The sequence below is a fragment of the Dryobates pubescens genome, chromosome Z, assembly GCF_014839835.1.
Source record: "Dryobates pubescens isolate bDryPub1 chromosome Z, bDryPub1.pri, whole genome shotgun sequence".
NCBI lineage: Eukaryota > Metazoa > Chordata > Aves > Piciformes > Picidae > Dryobates > Dryobates pubescens.
Window position 1 is genome coordinate 20,546,422 of NC_071657.1, and position 18,766 is coordinate 20,565,187.

Genomic DNA, 18,766 nt, shown 5'->3' on the forward strand with positions numbered 1-18,766 from the left:
CCAGACTGAACAGCCCCAACTCCCTCACTCTATCCTTATAGGAGAGGTGTTCTAGCCCTCTAATCATCCTCATGGCCCTTCTCTGGACATGTTCCAGCATGTCCAGGTCCTTCCAGTAATAGGGGGTCCAGAATTAGACACAGTACTCGAGGTGGAGTCTCACCAGAGCAGCATAGATGGGGAGAATCACCTCCCTCAACCTGCTGGCTATGCTTCTCTTGATGCAGCCCAGGATGTGATTGGCTTTCTGGGCTGCAAGTGCACACTAGTGGCTCATGTTGAGCTTCTCATCCACCAGCACCCCCAGGTACCTTCTCTTCAGGACTGCTCTCAAGCCAGTCACTGCCCAGCCTGTATTGGTGCTTGGGATTGCCCCAAGCCAGATGCAGGACCTTGCACTTAGTCTTGTTGGACCTCATGAGGTTGTCATGGGCCTACCTCTCCAGTCTGTCAAGGTCCCTCTGGATGCTGTCCCTTCCCTCTAGCATGTCTGCTGCACCACACAGCTTGGTGTCATCAGCAAACTTGCTGAGGATCCACTCAATGCCACTGTCCATGTCAACAACAGAGATGTTAAACAAGACTGGACCCAGTAATGATCCCTGAGGGGCTCCCCTTGTCACTTGCCTTCACTTGCACATGGACCCATTGACAGCCACCCTTTGGGTGCAGCTGTCAAGCTAGCTCTTTATCCACTGAATGGTCCATCCATCAAACCCATACTGCACCAGCTTGGAGACCAGGATGTGGTGTGGTGCAGTGTCGAAGGCTTTGCTCAGGTCCAGGTAAATGTGTGGTAGGTTGACAGAGGGCCTAGCTCTCCCTCCCCAACAGAGTAGGTAACCACGGCTAAACTCAGTCAGAGAAAGCAGACCATATTTAAAAGCATATATGGAAAGCAGGTCATATATAACACAATATATGTAGGTATTTACAATATATATACAGAAATATACAGCAAAGAGAGAAATAACACAACAAAATTCCCTCCCCGAGGAGGGTTTCCCTCCCTGTAACTCCCTCTTTCCCCCCCCCCGCCCTTTTTTTTCCCCAAAAAGGCGTTAGAGAGAAAGAAAGGCAAGTTATTAAGGAAAAGAGTTGTTAGTAAGCTTCAAAAGCCCATGCAGGATTAGTTTTTGCTTATCTCAAGGTCAGCTCCAGCTAGTTCGCGGAGAAGCAGACAGGGAGAACAGGCTGAAACCCAAACTCCCGAACTCCAAACTGAGAAAAATTCCAACTGCTCTACAATTTAAAGTTGCATTTTGTTCATCCACCAATGAAATTCGTTTAGAATATCAGAATGTTTTTGTTCTAGTACCAAAAACGTTTAGCCAGTGTCCCAGTACTGTCTGTTTCTTAAAGGCACAGCCTCAAATGGTCACAAAATGACATCAGTAAATGACACGATGCCCTTCAAGGTGAAGGCCAATAATAGAAACTGTCTGCATTATTATCTTATTTTTCCTGGCATTCTTTCAGAATCAGCCCTTCCAAAATCAGAATAGGGATTGTATCACATTAAATGAAAATTTCACTACTGGGGGAGGAAGTTTATAAATTAACATCTCCTTGTAAAATAAAATGTTGCATACTTTTGGATTTTTTGTATACTCATGAACACCTGAGTACTTTGGAGTTGCTGGATCTTGCCCTCTTTCTTCTTCTTCATAATTAACAAGAACTTTGCATCTTTTAGAAAGCCTCCTTGAGTATATGCTGCTCGTACCAAATGCACTGCACCAACAAGGTTTTTCTGCCAGCTGGTAGAGGGGGTGGGCTCCCACAGGCCCCGCCAGGCACAAGTCTCCCAGTTCTGGCCTGCCCCAAGGTCCCGTGCACTGGTCGTCAGCTCCACGCTCCCAACAGGGTGTTTCCTGGCACTGCTGGTGCTGGGGAATGTCTCAGAGCTTTCCGTCATCTGTGGGCTCTTTTAGACGTGTTTGCTGGAGCGAGGATAAGCTTCTCCCCTTCACTCGCAGTTGGCAGCGACACTCATGCCCAGCCCCACGCCCCACACCTGCTGCCACTAAACACCGACTGCCCCCATCCTGCAGGGGTCGAGCTGGCGCACCCGCTCCAGCCATGCTGCACTGGTGCGGCACCACCTGCCAGCCAGTCAGGGAAGATAAGGCAAGTGCATGTGATAGTGCTGGGGAACCAGGAGCTTGCCCTCACTTCCTCTATCAGTTCAGTTCACTAACTGCCAGTGTGGAACTGCTGCCTGCATGCCCAAGGGTTCTTCTCCTTTCCTCACTAAATTTCCCTCACGAGGTGGAACACATCCCTTCCACACCTGGGGCCTTGGGCTCCTGGCGTTGGTCACCTCACCAGCCCAGTGCCAAGGTCTCCTGTCCCCATTTGGTGTTCTGGCAGCTGTTTGGGGACAGGATTTCCAAAGTACTTGGCAGGATGGAACTCAGAGGGGCACAAACAGCTTTGGAAGCTGAGACACTAAAGCTGGTTGTAAATTTGCCTGCTCAGGCCCTGGCTACAGGCAAGGCTTGGTTCACCTCACACAAACAGCTTGCTCTACCCACTGGCCAGCCTCATGAGGCTAGATCCATATGATGCTGTCCAGAGTTGGAGAGTTTCTTCTGGAGTGGACTTTTACATTGGCAACAGCTGCCTTCTCTAAGTATTGATTTTGGTGGCAGTCAATAGATGTCACCCTCACACCTCTGCAGCTCAAGTCCTAAGACCCAGACCTGCTACTAAACATCTCCATTTTTGATCAAAACTTCCCAGTTCTGTTGCATTTATTATGATAGCTCAAATGCCCCATGAGATAATTAGAGTTACCTTTTCATATTAGTTTTCCATCTTGTAAGTGGGAGGCCTAAAGTACACATGGAGGCTCTGTTAGAAACCTTGACATAGCTAGCTAACAGGCCTATTAGATGGTAATGCAATTCACCCTTTGATCCTCTACAGATTTACAGTCTAAGCAAGTCAGGGGACAATTTAGGGGGGGTTAGTTGGGGGAAGTCTTTCAGCATAACTGTCGGCTATGATTTGAAATGAAGTCCACAGGAGGCTAGCTGGCCATTTAGTGACAAGTGGTAGGAATATATTGCATACTGAATTCTTTGAAAAATATCCTTGCATTGCTAAAAACTATTTTGAGTGCATGTGGCTAGTCACCAGTCAACGTTCTTCTCCTATACTGAGAGAATTCTCTTCTCTTGTCTTAGTACCTTTCCTCAGCAAGATCTTCAGGGCTGGGACAAACATTTATGCTTTGTTTGTCTGAAACAATATAAATCATAAACCAGATAACAACAGATAGCAAGTATTGACATTGTGCAATGATGTCTGCACATTTAGACAGGTTAAAGAAGTAATCCATGACAGCATGTGTCTACAAGTCAGAGAAGCTTTAAACTTATTTCTGTTTTAAAAATATCAAATATACCTTAACACCTCCACAGAACTGTCTTCATTCAGGAAAAAGTCAATTTGCAAATTAATTGCTGAGGTTTGCAAATGCTGTGAAAGACAAAATTTTATTCTACCTTTTTTTGTAATCACATGCTTTTTTTTCTATTTTTACTTTGAATGTGTATCTTATGTACACATAATAATGTTGCAATGCTTTCTATTATTCTAGTGTAACACATAATACTTGGGAAATTCTGAAAGCCAAGCCTCTCTGCTTTTATTGGTTAATTTCTCCCTAAAGGCTTTTTTTTCTGGGTGTAGACAGCCAGACTAGTACCACCATATTTATTTTCTGTCCTGATTTACACATGAACAGGATTATTGTATCTCACTCCTTACTATTATCTCTGGGGTATGCAGGACTGAATGCTGTCTCTTCAAACCTGTCCTGTGGCACAGCATTTTAAGTGCCACTGACTGGTAGCTTTTCCATTCCTGTATTTATGGTAGGTGGAACATATCTGCATTTAAATGCTTATAAAGGTAGAATGGCTCTTTATAGGATTTTTTCATTAGAAATTAAATGATGTGTTGCTGCAGTGGAAGCATTGCTTCACTATTTATTTTCTGGATGATACATGAAAATTGATAAAATCAACACATTTTATTTGAAAGGGTACAGAAGCAGTGAAAAAACAGAAAAAAATAAGGTTGAGTACAATTTTTGAACTTACAGCAATTGTTTAGAGTGAGATAATTATAGTTTGTATCCTTATTAATGATAGTTTGAACAAGTGATCTCACTGGCCAAGGAGCATTATGAACTCAATAAAGAAAATTCAGACTGTGTAAATATTTCACTTTCTTTGCTAGGAAACAAATTAGCTTGAAACATGTAATAGAATAAACAAAATAGATTTGGTTTTCACACTATGATCTACAAGGATTGCTGAAACTATGCAGAACTCTCAAATTCTGCCATGATCTCCCGACATTATGCACAGAAAAGACATGAACAAAACCAGAAGTTCCTGTTTCAGTAGTACAGTAAATTACCAGCAAATATGAGAAGATGGGTTGATTTGAAGTAGGTCAATATACATATCCAACTTCGTATTTTCAAGTTGTCTTACACAGTAACTGTAAAAATCAATAACCTTTTTTTTTCTTCCAAGATTTAGCAAAATTACTATCTGGTTTTCTAGTTACACCAATAAACTCTTACAGGTGCTCTTACCAAAACAGAATAAACATAAGTAGCAACTCCTAGACAGACTTTGGCTGGTGAAAAACCCAACCCATCAACCAATCCAACACCACCTAATCAACTAAACCATGCAACCAAGCACCCTATCAAGTCTCCTCCTGAACACCTCCAATGACGGCGACTCCACCACCTCCCCAGGCAGCCCATTCCAATGGGCAATCACTCTCTCTGTGTAGAATTTCTTCCTAACATCCAGTCTGAACCTCCCCTGGCACAGCTTGAGACTGTGTCCTCTTGTTCTGGTGCTGGCTGCCTGGGAGAAGAGACCAACTCCTACCTGTCTACAACCTCCCTTCAGGTAGTTGTAGAGAGTAATAAGGTCGCCCCTGAGCCTCCTTTTCTCCAGGCTAAGCAACCCCAGCCTCTCCTCATAGGGCTTGTATTCCAAACCCCTCACCAACTTTGTTGCCCTTCTCTGGACACATTCCAGCAACTCAACATCCTTCCTAAACTGAGGGGCACAGAACTGGACACAGTACTCGAGGTGTGGCCTAACCAGTGCAGTGTACAGGGGCAGAATGACCTGCCTGTTCCTGCTGGCCACACTGTTCCTGATGCAGGCCAGGATGCCATTGGCCCTTTTGGCTGCCTGGGCACACTGCAGGCTCATTGACCAGTACCCCCAGGTCCCTCCCCGCTTGGCCGCTCTCCAGCCACTCTGACCCCAGCCTGTAGCACTGCGTGGGCTTGCTGTGGCCAATGTGCAGAACCCGGCACTTGGACTTGTTAAATGCCATGCTGTTGGATTCTGCCCATCTGTCCAGCCTGTCAAGGTCCCTCTGCAAAGCCTCTCTACCCTCCAGCAGATCAAATCCTGCCCCCAGCTTGGTGTCATCTGCAAATTTACTGATGATGGACTCAATGCCCTCATCTAGATCATCAATAAAGATGTTAAAGAGCACAGGGCCCAGCACTGGTCTTTGGGGCACACCACTAGTGACTGGCTGCCAGCTGGATGTGGCACCATTCACCACCACTCTCTGGGCTCGGCCCTCCAGCCAGTTCCTAACCCAACGCAGTGTGCTCCCATCCAAGCCATCGGCTGACAGCTTGGCCAGGAGTTTGCTGTGGGGGACAGCATCAAAGGCCTTGCTCCAGTCCAGGTAGAATACATCCACAGCCTTCCCCACATCCACCAGGCGTGTCACCTGATCATAGAAGGAGATCAGGTTGGTCAGGCAGGACCTGCCCTTCCTAAATCCATGTTGGCTGGGCCTGAACCCTTGGCCAGATCCCTTGGAAATCCTGTAAGTGCTGTGTGATTGCACTCAAGATGACCTGTTCCGTAATCTTGCCTGGCATTGAGGTCAGGATAACAGGCCTGTAATTCCCTGGCTCTTCCAACCAGCCCTTCTTGTGGATGGGCACCATGTTGGCCAGCTTCCAGTTATCTGGGACCTCTCAAATGAGCCAGGACTGCTGAAAAATGATAGAGAGCAGTAGGCAGCATCAGTTTTTGGGTCAGTTAACTTTTAGATGAAGCTGTATCTGAGAACTGTCAGATTTTACTCTTTTCATAAACTAGTTTTTTTTTACAACAGTTTTTGCCTTTCTTAGACTTATTACAAATAAAGGGATAAAATATTCTGCCTCCAAAATGAACACAGACTTTGTCTATAACTTCAGAGTACCCAACATGTTTCTCCTACATAGTGCTAAGGAGGGAGAATCCTGTGGTATTTTCTGTGCAGCAACATTATGTGTAGGCAGCTGTCCTATTTTTTCTAGGGTGCTAAGAGCAGAGGCTGATTATTTATGTGGAGATGTCTGACTTGCTCCTTACCCGTTCACATGAAGACTTGATATAGATCTGCATAGAACAATTTTTAAAGATTCAGGCATTGTTTATTTTGAAAAACATTGTACTTTACTGAAAGGTATGAGACACCAGAATCTATTAAATATAAGATGCCTATTCTTGTGGTGAACAGAAGATAGCTTAAGCCTGTTTCAAAATCTGTATCTACAGGTAAGATCGCCATTTTTGTAATTATTGTCTAAAATAGGTTTATCTCCCCTTGTTAAGCCAGTATATATTTTGGTACAAATTATTGTGGACATACTTAAAAAAGTTCTTTACAGTACACAGATTCAATAAGGAAAAGAATGCTGAAGTAGTGAAAAATAGATTCAAAACATACAGACTGATGTCACTGTAGTGGCTAAGGATTCTCGAACTTCAGGAGCTAAAGACAGGGAAAAAAGAGCTTAGTTCACTATATCAAGAGAAAAAAAAAATCAGTCTTCCATTGACACAAATGCATATATCCTCACCAAAAAAAAATGGGGTTTTTTTGGTGGTAATTTCTGGACTGCTCCACACAGGCAGGAAACCGTGTGTAGCAGCTATACAACTTATACAGGTAGGGGTTTTTTCCATTTAATGAGCAAGTCTTCACCCATCTTCATCATTTTACTGTCTTAAGACACCACACTGACACTTGAGAAATTTGGTAGAAGGGGATCAGCACTGCCAGTTACAAGATTTTCCCTCACCCTTTTCGTTGGATCATTCATGCCTAGTTTAAAGCACATTGCATGCCCATGATGTACCAAGATCAAAACAACAGCTATAACTGCTACAGTAGATGTAGAGTAAATGTAAGAATAATCAATGGCTTTTCATTTTCAAGACAGAAAAAGTTGATTGCTTCTGTTTAAACATGCTGTAATTTAGGAAGAACATACATTGTAAGAAGTACTGGAATCTAGGGATATAGCAGCTTTTGCCCTGTTTGTGCATAGGCCTTCATGAATCTGAATTCTTTCCTGACAAAGAATGTTTTCTTGACTAAAGTCCCTCAAATTTCAACCCTAGTGTGTGTTGTATTGATGAATAAACAGAAATATGTTTCTGTATTGATTAGAAGTCTCAGGGCTGTAGCCATAGCTAGTAAAGTCCCTGTTTGTGTAGTAGCTTTTTGTAGAATTTCATGGGGTTTTGGAGGGGTATTATTGTTGCTGGGGTTTTTTGTTTGTTTGTTGCTGTTGTTAATTTGTTTTAAATACAGAGCCCTTGCTGCTGAATGAATGGAATTAATCAGACACTTTGTTAGGAACTTAAATGATTGCTTTTAGTTTTGTTTTTGTATTTTAACTTACAGTACTTCAGTATTTAGAAAGACTGCATACAGTACGTTTTATACTTTGTAGCCTGTGTACATCTTCGTATATGTAGCATGCATTCAGTATTCAGTCTTTTAAATGAAACTTTAATTTGCTCTCATTGCACAGGGAGGTTTTTGGTAATAATGATTTAATTTACTTTTCTGAGTTATTCTGCAAAGCTCAGTTTTTGCTAACTGTGGTAGTTTTAGGCTCTGCCTAGAAATTTTTCCACAGATCTTGAGCAGAAAGTAGCAGAATGTAAATAAATCACTATTGGATGTGAAAAGAAAAATAATGATAAATTCTAAATAATCCCATTGGACAGAGATCTTCCATAAAACTTAGACAGGTAAACTAACTCTCTTTTTTCGCTTCCTCTTCTCTGGCTGGTGCTCCTCCTGGCTTTGCTGACCTTGGATGTGTTCTTTGTTGTGGCTAAGTAGTAACAAAATCTCTGCTCCTTCTCTTGTACATTGTGTACAGGAGGGTAGGGAGAAGGGGACAGAGAGTGGGGAAGCTATTATTAGCCACCTGGCTTTGTCCTGGGGGGTTCTTGTGCTGTTTATAAATTTTAAATACCTTTAAATATATGTAAATATTGCATATTTGGTATATATTAATTGCATTTCATTTTAGATTGTTGTTCTGCTTGTAAATACAGCTTCATTTGTTTCCAGCCAGGCTAGCCTGGCAATTTTATGTTAGGGGGAATTTTCAACCCACCACACTAACCCATAACAAGAATTATCTTAGGAGGCCTGGGTAATAAGAACACGGATGATTCACTAGTACATAGTATACAAGTGATGCAAATTCCCATGTAGCATAACCCTGGAACAAGTTCCATAAAGTGGTGGTCAATGCACCAAGCCTGTAAGTGTCTAAAAGGCATTTGGACAATGCCCTGCATAACGTGCTTTATTACGGTCAGCCCTAAATTGCTGAGGCATTTGGACTACATGATCTTATAGGTTCCTTCCAACTAAAATATGTTCTATTCTATTCTATTCTATTCTATTCTATTCTATTCTATTCTATTCTATTCTATTCTATCCCATCCCATCCCATTCCATTCCATTCCATTCCATTCCATCCCATCCATTCCAGTCTAAAGTAATTACAATATAAAGGATATATTTACTAACTAGTTATTGCTGTAAACCCCATGTCTTACCAATAAAACAACCCCCATATTTGATTAGTCTTTAATAACTAGTTTAATTATTCACCCCAATTTCAGACTACAAAAGCATTTTTTAAATATCAATGTCGAGGTTTAACATCTGAGTAGCTTATCTAAACAATGTGACTTTGAACAAAATCATCCTCCATTTCCCATCTATTTTTATTTTGTTTTGTTTCAGAGGTGCAAAAAGGCCTGAAATAGTCAATAGCTTGTGCAGAAGTGTAGTCTGGGTCATAATGCCAACCAAAGAACACTAAGTGATGTTAACTATAAGAGAAAATCAGCTAGTTTAAAATCTTTTTTATATGAAGAACTATTTAATTAATTTTAAGAATGTTGTGAAAAAATGTTTTGCTGCATAGAAATTGCCATACTGAACCAAGACAAAACTTAATTAAATCTTAATGAATTTTCTTTGTAATGGAGGCAGCAATCAAAATACCTAGGGGAAGTACTCTGTACAAGCAATGCTGAAATAATCTGGTTAATCAATTAAAAATACCTTAAAGTCCCAAATTCTGAACATGGATTTTAAATCCTTCTTTCAACAATTGTTGATACAGATTTGTTATTTATACTATTGCACACCTATATATTGACATTATCTATATAAAGCATATCTATGTAAAGCATATCTTATATTTTGCTAAACACCTGTTCTTAACAGTGTATATAACAAATAATATGCTACCTTGCAGAAATACCCCTTAGCTAATGCTACAATGTGTCAGCAAAATTATTTTAGCTGATTTAAAATATTCTGCCTTCATTTTATTAAACCTTTTCTTCAGTGGCAGGTGAAGTTCAGTGTGATGGGATTATATTAACATTTTGTGTTTTAAAGAGGAATACACCACGCTTTCCCAAATTTATAGCCATCTGGATTATTGAGAGATTTAATTTGCAATTCTGTGTTGTTATTGGTGTTTTTATAGCTCTTATTAATATGACGTGATTTATTAATACGGAAAATATGATATTAATATTAATATGGAAAATTGCCCCAAAAATATCAATAGGTTCGGTGCACGCCTGTAGTATATTTACAATGGATACCTAAAGTATATAGGCAATACACTGAACCTACTGATAATCAGTGAGCCGCCGGCCTCCGGTGTCTGCAGGTACACAACCTCTGCTGATGCCAGGCACCCCGTTGGCGACAGTAAGGCCAGACGGCCCTCCTGCAGGGACAGGTCCTGCCGGTCCACGCTGGTGAAATAGCACCACTTGCCGAGTCTCCGGTGGAAACACTCCCCTACGGATACACCGACCCCGGCACCGCACCCCTCTAGGGCACGGCGGCAGCGGCGAGCCCACTGACTCGGTACTAGCCCCACAGGCCGGCATTGGTCGCTGTTTCTTCACCCCGACCAAGTATTGGCCGCGGCTGGTGCGAAAAGCAACAGGATTGGATGTAGTGGCGGACGCGGGCCAGGGAGGCAGAGGGCGGCTGCGGAAAGGCGGGCGAGCCGAGCTCGGGAGGGGTGAGTGCGGGCCCCCGAGGGGGCCGGCGTGGCTTAGTCGGGCCCTGTGGTTGAGGGTCGAGGCCGGGCCAGCCTCGGCTGAAGGCCGGGTATCCTCCGACTCGGGAAGGTAGGCAGTAGTGGAGCCTCAGCAAGGCCGCGCCGTGACCGCCTTCAGTCCCTGGCGCAGTCGCGGGGACGGACCCCTCAGGGACTGGCTTGAGGTGTCCGGCCTGGCCTGGCGCAGAGGCAGCCGGGGAAGTGGTGTGGCCACGGCCGCAGGCCGCAGTAGGTGAACTGAGGAAAAGGCCAACAGTGCACCGGGGCCGCCTCCGTGCAGCAGTGCAGGCCGTCGTAGTCTGACGTGTGCGTGAAGGACCGAAACTGGCCGACCGCAGGGAAGAGTTGCCCTTACGTTCAAAGTTCTCTGGGTTTGCATTTTTGTTTTGCTTTTCGCCCCACAACGTGACGGTAGGTCGGTATCCCGAGGCTGAACGGGGAGCCTGGTGCGTATTGCTGCCGCTGGAGAGTTGTGCGCGATGGTGGGAGGGGACTGCCAGTCCTCTGCAGCAAGCTTTTGAGAGCAGTGGTGCCTATCTCTCCGTGTCTCTGTGCGTGTGTTCAATTCTCACTGAATGGGTGGGAGCAGGCTCATTTCTAAACTAAGCCATTTGATATTGTTTGAATTCAGTTCTGAAGCACTCGTGCTATGTGTTTGTTGAGCTGACTGAGCAGAACCATCTCCAGATTCAGGGACACAATTACAGAATGTGTCTTGGGACTAGAATCCAGTGGATATTTGTTAATGTTCATCAGCTAAAATCCTACATTGTCATGCACACAGTAAAACGTATTAGCCTGTAATTACACAGAGCAGGATGGGGTTAGATCTAGGTAAGAGCCTCGTTTAGATGCACCTTGTGTGTGCCTTGGTACTGCATCTTTAGTAGATTCACTTGAACAGCTTCAGCTGAGCTGAGTTCTCCCAGCATGCTGCAGGTATGCTTGGCTGGACACTGCTGGTGGATTAACCCCTTTTATGACCAACGTGTCAGTTGCATAATCTGACATGAGGGACAAAGACACAAAACCGTATAAAAAGCTGGTATTTTAACTGATGCTGAGTACAGGACATTTAAAAACTGAGGCACTACGTGTAGCTCCTTTTTCTATATTCTGATGTGTTCAGATGCTTCATTCTGTCAGTGCAGTTCTTGGTTTGCACTTTTCTGTGTACAGTTAAGAGATGTAGAGGAATGATTTTTAGTTAGACTCCTGTTACACTGTATTTAGAAAAAAATAAATTATGTCTGTAGCAATAATGAGTGCTGTCAGACTGTTACTACACTCTGGTAAAGCACATGTCATGAAGAATACATACTTTATAGATGACAATTTTATGTGGGAGAAGTTGAATTTGTGTAAGCAAATATATGTAACAAAATAAGTTTCTTTGCGATCAGGCTTGCACGGAATTGTTTTCCTGCTTATTCTCACCCATTAGAGAAAGGAAAACAGGAAAAGTTCAGAAAAATAAGTATTTTGAAGTTGCATTAAAATGTAGGATCAGGCAAATTCTGTGAAATATGTGTGGATTTTATCTCCTTTTCAACTCTGAATTGCAATGCAGAGTAAGTGGAGTGCAAAGGTTCTTGACAAATCAAAGCCTCATCAAAATAAGGACATAACAAGCCCTGCATTTTTACAAATAGGGCTGTAAGTCTCGTTCAGAGCCTACTGCAGAGCTATAATGACACTTCATCAGTCTTTTATCTGTATGTTTAGTGGTATGTTTGGATAGGTCCCAGAGGTCTACTTTGCTTTCATTTCAGTTGGAGATGTATTTAGAAAGTTTAATTAATACTTTGAAATAATGTTTGATTTACGAAACCAATTTTGAATGTGGGATAAATACAGGTAAGTCCAAACTACTGAATGCTCATCATTCTGTTCAAAGCATCTGTAGGAAAAGTGATGTTTTGAATGTCCTTAGAAGACACACTAAGTTTAGGTCTGTACTTTCTGTCAGTGTTTGGAACTTCACCTTCTGTGGTTTTGATAGAACTTGAACGAAACATGCTTCATGCTGTTTATCAGAGAAATATCCTGAAGTGCTTGGAGTAATACTGTACATGTTTAATATAGGGCAAGCTATTTGAGTTATCCAAGTGTAAAATACATTAGGTCTTGCAAGAATCTTAGTTCTCTTACAGGTCATACCTGGCTGGCTGGTTTTGTGGGACCTGTGGAACAGGGCTGTAACTTATTTATGTGGGACACAGAAGGAATTATCAATGAGTTTTTAGTAATATGTAAGGATGACAGAATGGATGGACATGTAAATTCCTAAATGGTCGTGTGCCACAGTGAAAGAACATAGTGAGAAATTCTGCCAGTTATGTTGATAATTCTGAATAGCTCTAAAATGCTTCTCCAATTAATTCCAAGTGTAATGTTTTGATACGAGACCCTTATACAGCATTTTAGGTAACTGAATATGCAGCTATGGAAGCAGAGAGAATTCCAGCTGACAGTTAAGTGAGTGTCTTTTTGTATGTGATTACAATTATTAAAACATGGCCTGAAAAGTTTGTGATGGTTCAGATGTTACAGTCCCCTGTGGCTTTTTGGTATTCCTGTAACATTGGCAGTATCTGTTCGTCGGGAAGCCCTCTCGGGACAGCACCAAGACCAGCAGCCGCCGGGGACCAGCCGCTGCTCTCCTTCTCGGGCTGCGGGAATCGCCAGCACCGTGGAGATTCCTGCTCACGCTGCGAGGCTAGGAGGAGCCGTCTTTTCACGTGGTCAGACTCATGATCCCAGCGGCAGGAGTGGCTTAATTTAAAAGGGGTTGCTGCGGCTCGGGGGGACTCTGTTCGTCAGGAAGCCCATATTCTCTTGTACTCTCACGTGCGGCCGCACTTTTTCTAATTTTTTTTGGTTTGTTTGTTTGGGTTTTTTGTGTGTGTGTGTGTGTGCAGTAGGTGCTGTGGCCAGGGACAGGCATGGTTGTAACTCGCAGCAAAAACTCTCTAAAAAAATCAGTGTCAACCCAGACTGAGGTAGAACACAAGCAGGTAGCTGTCCAGGTATCTGGCTGTAGAGAGTGTGGAGCCTGGCTCTTGAGATGCAGGGTAGTGGGGGTAACTCTTGCATAAGGTGTGAGCAGATTGACTATCTGCTTAATCTGGTGGCCAGACTGAAGGACGAGGTTGCCAGACTTAGAGATGTAAGGGAATGTAGGAGAGGAACCAAAGGAGGAAAGAGATGAACCAGAGGAGGAAAGAGTTGAATCAGAGTAAGCAGGCTCTGCAGGCTCCCCCAGCAGAGGCTGGTTATCCAAAAAGCAGAGGGGAATGGACGCAGGTTCCTCTCAAAAGACACAAACTAAAATCTCCTTGCCTCCCCTCACCTTCCCTGCTGCTCTTGGAAAACAGGTATGGGGCACTAGAGATTGAGGGTGAGGTGATCCTGATGCCAGAGGACACACCATCTGGGGTTCTCCCTGAGGCTAAACAGCCTAAGGCAAAGCAATCTAAGGTTAAACATCCTTCCCCTGGCATCAGGACCTGTTCCCTCAAAAAAAAGAGGAGGGTAATTGTTATTGGTGATTCCCTTCTGAGGGGAACAGAGGGCCCCATATGTTGGCCAGACCCATCTCATAGGGAACTCTGTTGTCTCCGTGGAGCCCAAATTAATGATGTTACCAGAAGGCTGCCTAGCCTGGTGCAGCCCTCTGACTACTATACTTTACTAGTTATGCAGTTAGGGAATGATGATGTTGCAACCAGAACTCCCAGGGCTATCAAAAATGACTTCAGGGCCCAGGGAGATCTGGTTGAGGGGTCAGGTGCACAAATAATTTTTTCATCAATACCCTTAGTTGCAGGAGGGAATACCATAAGGAACAGGTCAGCAGCTATAGTTAGCAAGTGGTTTAGAGGCTGGTGCAGTCAAAAGAATTTTGTTTTTTTTGATCTTGGAAAACTTTCTACTGCACCAGGCCAGCTGGCAACAGATGGAGTACATCTGTCCCAGAGAAGGGGAGAGGTGACAGTATATGAGAACGGCCTGTCCCCCAAAGGTAAAAAGATCCTGGGAAGGGAATTGGCAGGTCTCATCGACAGGGCTTTAAACTCGTTTCGAAGGGGGAAGGGGCTGAAACTAGGCCCCTCAGGCAAGAGTCTGGCTGCAGTGTATGTACACTAATGCACGAAGCATGGGTAACAAACGAGGAGCTGGAAGCCTTGTTGCAGCAGGAAAGTTATGATGTAGTTGCTATCACAGAGACCTGGTGGGACGACTCACATGACTGGAGCGCTGCAATTGACCGCAACAGGCTCTTCAGGAGAGACAGGCAAGGAAGAAGGGGTGGAGGGGTGGCCCTGTACATCAGGGAGACACTAGGTGCCATTGAGATGGAGATTAGGGACTATCAGGTTGAGTGCTTGTGGGTAAGAATTAGAGGGAAGACCAGCAGGGCAGACATCCTGGTTGGAGTCTGTTATAGACCATGCAACCAGGAGGGAGATGTTGATGAGTCATTCTATAGGCAGCTTAAGGCTGTCTCAAGGTCTCCGGACCTTGTTCTCGTGGGCGACTTCAACCTGCCTGACATCTGCTGGGATCTCAACACAGCAGAGAGGAGGCAGTCTAGGAGGTTCTTAGAGTGCATGGAGGACAGCTTCTTATCCCAGGTGCTGCGTGAGCCTACCAGGGGCAAGGCTATGCTTGACCTCCTCTTCACCAACAGGGAAGGGCTGGTGGGTGATGTGGTGGTCGGAGGGTGTTTAGGGGCCAGTGACCACGAGATAATTGAATTTTCAGTATTCAGTCAAGCTAAGAGGGGCAGCAAGAAGACCTCCACTCTGGGCTTCCAGAGGGCGGACTTCAGGTTACTCAAGGAACTAATTCAGAGGGTTCCTTGGGAAACAGCCCTTAAAAATAAAGGGGTCCAGGAGATCTGGACCTGCTTCAAGGAAGAACTCTTGAAGGCACAGGCACAGGCTGTGCCAGTGAGCCGGAAGATGAGCCGCCAGGGCAGACGGCCAGCCGGGATGGGTAATGAACTTCTAAAAGATCTAAGGGAAAAAAAGAGGGTGTATCATCTTTGGAAGAAAGGGGAGGCAACCCATGGAATGTTTAAGGATGTTGGTATAGAATACATAGAATACATAGAATAAACCAGGTTGGAAGAGACCTTCAAGATCATCGCGTCCAACCCATCAACCAGTCCAACACCGCCCAAACAACCAACCCACGGCACCAAGCACCCCGTCAAGTCTTCTCCTAAAAACCTCCAGTGATGACGACTCCACCACCTCCCCAGGCAGCCCATTTCAATGGGCAATCACTCTTTCTGTATAGAACTTTTTTCTAACATCCAGCCTGAACCTCCCCTGGCACAGCCTGAGACTGTGTCCTCTTGTTCTGGTACTGCTTGCCTGGGAGAAGAGACCAACATCCGTCTGTCTACAACCTCCCTTCAGGTAGTTGTAGAGAGTAGTAAGGTCACCCCTGAGTCTCCTCTTCTCCAGGCTAAGCAACCCCAGCTCCCTCAGCCTCTCCTCGTAGGGCTTATGTTCCAAACCCCTCAACAACTTTGTTGCTCTTCTCTGGACTCGTTCCAGCAAGTCAACATCCTTCCTAAACTGAGGGGCCCAGAACTGGACACAGTACTCGAGGTGCTGCCTAACCAGTGCAGTGTACAGGGGCAGAATGACCTCCCTGCTCCTGCTGGCCACACTGTTCCTGATGCAGGCCAGGATGCCATTGGCCCTCTTAGCTGCCTGGGCACACTGCAGGCTCATGTTCAGTCTACCGTCGACCAGCACCCCCAGGTCCCTCTCAGCCTGACTGCTCTCCAGCCACTCTGACCCCAGCCTGTAGCTCTGCATGGGGTTGCTGTGGCCAATGTGCAGAACCCGGCACTTGGATGTGTTAAAGCTCATGCCGTTGGACTCTGCCCATCTGCCCAGCCTTTTGAGGTCCCTCTGCAGAGCCTCTCTACCCTCCAGCAGATCAACTCCTGCCCCCAGCTTGGTGTCGTCAGCAAATTTACTGATGATGGACTCGATGCCCTCGTCCAGATCATCAATAAAGTTGTTAAAGAGCATGGTAGATCATGTAGGAAGAAAATTAGGAAGGCAAAAGCACATTTGGAGCTTAAACTGGCCTCTGCTGTGAAGGACAACAAAAAGTCCTTCTATAAATATATTAATAGCAAGAGAAAGGGCAAGGACAACCTCCACTCCTTGGTTGACATGGAGGGAAATGTTGTATCAAAGGGTGAGGAAAAGGCAGAGGTACTTAACACCTTCTGTGCCTCAATTTTTACTAGAAGGACAGAATGTCTTCCAGACATCTGGCCTGCAGAGCTGGCAAAAGGAGCCAGGGAGCTGCATAGTTTCCCTGTGTTCCATGCACAAGTGATAGGAGCTCTCCTCAGCAGCTAAACCCCCACAAGTCCATGGGAGGACCAGATGGGATCCATCCTAGGGTGCTGAGAGAGCTGGCAGATGAGCTGGCCAAGCCACTCTCCATGATTTTTCATCAGTCCTGGCTCACTGGAGTGGTCCCAGATGACTGGAAGCTGGCCAAAGTTGTACCCATCCACAAGAAGGGCCGGTTGGATGATCCAGGGAATTATAGGCCTATCAGCATGACCTCAGTGCCAGGAAAGATTATGGAAGAGGTCATCCTGAGTGCAATCACACAGCACTTCCAGGATGGCCAAGGGATCAGGCCCAGCCAGCATGGATTTAGGAAGAGCAGGTCCTGCCTGACCAACCTGATCTCCTTCTATGATCAGGTGACCCGCCTCGTGGATATGGGGAGGCCTGTGGATGTGGTCTACCTGGACCTCAGCAAGGCCTTTGACACCGTTCTCCATAGCAAACTCCTGGCCAAGCTGTCAGCCGATGGCTTGGATGGGAGCACACTGCGTTGGGTTAGGAACTGGCTGGAGGGCCGAGCCCAGAGAGTGGTGGTGAATGGTGCCACATCCAGCTGGCAGCCAGTCACTAGTGGTGTGCCCCGAAGATCAGTGCTGGGCCCTATGGTCTTTAACATATTTATTGATGATCTAGATGAGGGCATTGAGTCCATCATCAGTAAATTACGAGATGACAGCAAACTGGGAGTAGTTGTTGATCTGCTAGAGGGTAGAAGGGCTCTGAGGAGGGACCTTGACAGGCTGGACAGATGGGCTGAGTCCAACATGATAGCATTCAACACGTCCAAGTGCTGGGTGCTGCACTTTGGTCACAACAAGCCCGGGCAGTGCTATAGGCTGGGGTCGGAGTGGCTGGAGAGCTGCCAAACAGAAAGGGACCTGAGGGCACTGTGCCTAGGTGGCCAAGAAGGACTATGGCATCCTAGCCTGCATCAGAAATAGTGTGGACAGCAGGAGCAGGGAAGTCATTGTGACCCTGTACTCAGCACTGGTTAGGCCACACCTTGAGTACTGTGTCCAGTTCTGGGCCCCTCAGTTTAAGAAGAGAGGCTGAGGGAGCTGGGATTGTTTAGCCTGGAAAAGAGGGGGTTCAGGGGAGACCTCCTTGCTCTCTACAACTGCCGGAAATCTGGTTGTAGCCAGGAAGGGGTTGGTCTCTTTCTAGCAACCAGCACCAGAACAAGGGGTCACACTCAAGCTGCACCAGGGGAAGTTTAGGCTTGAGGTGTGGAGAAAGTTCTTCACTGAGAGAGTCATTTGTCATTGGAATGGGCTGCCCAGGGAAGTGGTGGAGTCACCGTCCCTGGAGGTGTTCAAGAGGGGCTTGGACATGGCACTTGGTGCCATGGTCTAGTCATGAGGTCTGTGGTGACAGGTTGGACTCGATGATCTTTGAGGTCTCTTCCAACCTTGGTGATACTGTGATACTGTGTCCAGAGAAGGGCAATGAGGCTGGTGAGAGGTCTCGAGCACAAGCCCTGTGAGGAGCGGTTGAGGGAGCTGGCGTGGTTTAGCCTGGAGGAGGCTCAAAGGAGATGTTATTGCTGTCTACAACTACCTGAAGGGAAGTTGTAGACAGGTGAGGGTTGGTCTCTTCTCCCAGGCAACCAGCTCCAGAACAAGAGGACACAGTCTCAAGCTGCACCAGGGGAGGTTTAGGCTTGAGGTGAGGAGAAAGTTCATCACAGAAAGAGTTGTTTGCCTTTGGAATGGGCTGCCCAGAGGTGGTGGATTCACCATCCCTGGAGGTGTTCAAGAGGGGATTGGATGTGGCACTTGAAGGCCCTAAGTAAGTCATGAGGTCTTGGATGACAGGTTGGACTTGATGATCTCTCAGTTCTTTTCCAACCTTACTATTCTGTGACTCAGAGGTGAGATTTCTGAAACAAATCAAGGGGAGTTTCCAT